The 3,371-nt window shown below is 44.3% G+C and overlaps 1 non-coding gene across 1 annotated transcript; it reads right to left on the minus strand.

The window, feature by feature from the left end:
* Positions 1-577: 577 nt before the first annotated feature.
* On the minus strand, positions 578-651 carry TRNAI-AAU (transfer RNA isoleucine (anticodon AAU)). The gene has a single exon. It is a non-coding gene; the product is annotated as a tRNA-Ile (tRNA).
* Positions 652-3,371: the final 2,720 nt, after the last annotated feature.

Consider the following 3,371-nt stretch of genomic DNA (forward strand, 5'->3'; position numbering starts at 1 on the left):
TTTTCTCACATATAGAGAGGATTTGTAGTCTTGATTGTCATTGGGAGAGAAAAAATTACACTGATATGCCAGGGGAAATGATTCTGCTTGTTTCTTTTTTAAAGCTATATTTTTCCATGTTTGTTTTCACATTTGTGGAGGTTATTTTATTGACCATAAATATTGAAAAATATTGTTTTCTCTTAAATAGATAACGACTCTGTCTCATCCAGGTTGTTGAGCAAAACTGAGTTTCTTGACCCATCTAAAGTTTTCCTGTTAACTGTGACAAAAGGGGAGAGAAAGGTCGAAGAATGGATGAGTGAATGATGCATTGTGATACCTGGTGTTCTTACAATGAAGTGAAGTGAAGTGAGGTCACTCAGTTGTGTCCGACTCTTTGCGACCCCATAGACTGTAGCCTACCAGGGATCCCATCCATGGGATTTTCCAGGCAAGAATACTGGAGTGGGTTGCCATTTCCTTCTCCAGGAGATCTTCCTGATCTAGGGATTGAACCCGGGTCTCCCGCATTGTAGGCAGATGCTTTACCATCTGAGCCACTAGGGAGCAGCCAAACGGTAGTCACCACAAAATCTGACCCGTACAGGGATTGAACCTGTGACCTTGGCATTATTAGCACCACGCTCTAACCAACTGAGCTAACTGGCCAGATACCTTCTTATAATAGAGATTGCCAACAAAGGGAAAGTGCAGCATTTGCCTGCCAGGATATCTAAACTGAGGCTTCCCAGGTGGCACCAGTGGTAAAGAACCCATCTGCCAATACAGGAGACACAAGAGATGCGGGTTTGATCCCTGGGTCAGGAAAATCCCCTAGAGGAGGTCATGGCAACCCACTCCAATATTCTTGCCTGGAGAATCCCATGGACCGAGGAGCCTGGTGGGCTACAGTCCATGGGGTTGGAAAGAGTCAGACCTGGACCCAACTGAAGTGACTTAGCATGCATATATCTAAACTGAGTGTAGCCTCAGGATAGGATAAAGCAAGCACTTCTTTCTCTTTCCAGGTGTGTCCTCAATGAGACTGAATTGCAGATCACACTGTCATAGTAACCTAGGGTCGCTCTAAGTGAATAGTGCTATTGTTGCTGGATATTTCTACATCTTCTTTACCCCTTTCAAGGTGCTATGGTAATTTCGAGGCATCCCTTCAATACTTGGGTATCTACCTAGCCTGGGTGTCATGGTAACATTTTCTGGGTTGTTTGTTTACACAGCTTCTAAGTGCAGAGCTGTCTCCCCAGAGCATCTCAAGATTATTTCACATTAGAGAAAACAGCTACCTGGGACTGAGCTGATTTATAAGTTGCTTCCTTTAAGTAACCTCCAGAACACACTCTTGTTTCTGGTTTGCCTAGCTTTTTTATGAAAGCGTGGGTACGGGGTGTGGGAGGAAGCAAGCTTTGCCAAATAATGTAATGTGGTCTCTGCCCAAGTCCATTGATTCCTTGCACTACAATGTGCTTCTTTGGTATTTTTTGCAGAATCCATGGACTTGGTTTTGAAATGAGGTTTGGTGAAGGTGCAGGTTATGAAAAGAAGTATTAGAGATAAATGTGTTTTTACCTAAGAGTCCAGGCTACTTGTTTGCCAAAAGCTGGCAGAAAACCAAGAAAAAAAAAAAAGAATATAGACTTATCAGGGTATTGGAATGGAAAGCAGAGGGCAAATATATACAGGATTATAGTGTTAAAAATGCATGAGGGCAAGAGAAATAGCTCTTGGTTTTTGAAATGTGTTATACATATATGTGCTTTTTTTCTTTCCCTCATTTCCCCACACACACTCCATATGAAATTCTTGATGCTATAAGAGACACTCTTTGCCACACAATGAGTATTTGTGTGAACCGTATTGTGGGCTAGGGCGGCTGAGCATTCTCGTTCTGGCTAGTTAATTGGGGCTGAAAAGGAAATGCCTAGACCTGCCTGTAAAAAGTTTCCCAACTATTCCTTTTGCAGCTGTTCTACCTGAGAGTGGGTTTATAAGCCAAGATCTGGTGTGGGGTGGCAACAGTGGTTAGGAGGTCCGCCAGCAGAGGAGGCCCCCTTCAGAGACGCCTTCCACACCTGTGCTTCAGGAAATAAAATTTCCTTTGTTATTTCTCCCTCTTCTGTTTTCACTAGTGTAACAGTGTGAGTTATTGAAAAGTTAATTGGGGTCCTGTCCTTTTTGCAGACCTGCAGTCTTCCACAAAAAGAATGAGAAGGTAAGTTTTTCTCCCCTTTAAGTAAAAGTAACATAAGCAGTGCTACCGCAAGAGTGGGTCCAGGGACCAGTGGCGTCACCCAGGAGCTTGTTAGAAGTGTACAGTCTCGGGGGACTTCCCTGGTGTGCCAGTGGCTAAGACTCTGTGCTCTCAGGGTAGGGGGCCTGGGTTCCATCCCTGGTCAGCAGTATCTAGGGAACTAGATACTGCTTGCCATAGCCAAGAGTTCACATGGTAGAACTAAAGATCCTGTGTGCTGCAACTAAGACTCGGCACAGTGGAAGAAATAAATATGTGAAAAAAAAGAAACGTACGTTTTCTGGAACTTCCTGGTGGGCCAGTGGCTAAGACTCTGCACTCCCAATGCAGGGGCTCATGTTCAATCCCTGGTCGGGGAACTAGATCCTGCATGTTGACACTAAAGGTTCTGTATGCTGCAGTTAAGACTAGGTACAGCTAGATAAAGAAATAATAAAAAAAAAAAGAATTGTACATTCTCTAGCCCCACCTCAGGTTGACTGAAGAAGAATCTCTGTGGTAGAGGCCTGCAATCTGTGTTTTAATAAATTCTCCAGGGAGTTTTAGTGTGTGAGAAGGAGTGGTGGAGGGAAGAGACTGCCTTGGTGTTCAGAGTCCGTCACAAGTGTATTTTGCTGGATTGTCCCAGAGAGATGAAAGCGCTTGGCAACTGGTACCCATGCCCCAGGAATGCCCCAATAAGTGGCAGAACCTCCGAGGAGAGGCCCTGGGGACACCTGAAGTCAGATCACCAAACACGTGGCTTTGAGAGTGGCAGTGGAGATCCTGGCTCTGACTTTAGCTTGGAAAGTATGGACCCTGCCCGAAGAGCCATCTCTTGGTGTGCCAAGTGACTGTGGGCAGTGAGCAACTTGTGGGGAGTCACAGCTCCCCCTGTCCACAGTTCTCAGACTGCCTCAGCCCAGAGTACTCAGATAATCTCAGGAAAGTGAGGGCAGGTCCCCATAAAATGCCTCAGATTGAATTTTCTTCCAATTTTGGCTTGAATGGAGCAAGATACTTCAGTTTCAAAAACAAATACAATATACACTCATGTATATTATAAAAAACACTCATAAGCATAATAGTAGGAAGAAATAGTTTTCAAGAAGGCTAGTCACATATGGCTTGTTTGAATTGA

The sequence above is a fragment of the Bos indicus genome, chromosome 23 (assembly GCF_029378745.1).
Source record: "Bos indicus isolate NIAB-ARS_2022 breed Sahiwal x Tharparkar chromosome 23, NIAB-ARS_B.indTharparkar_mat_pri_1.0, whole genome shotgun sequence".
Classification (NCBI taxonomy): Eukaryota; Metazoa; Chordata; class Mammalia; order Artiodactyla; family Bovidae; genus Bos; species Bos indicus.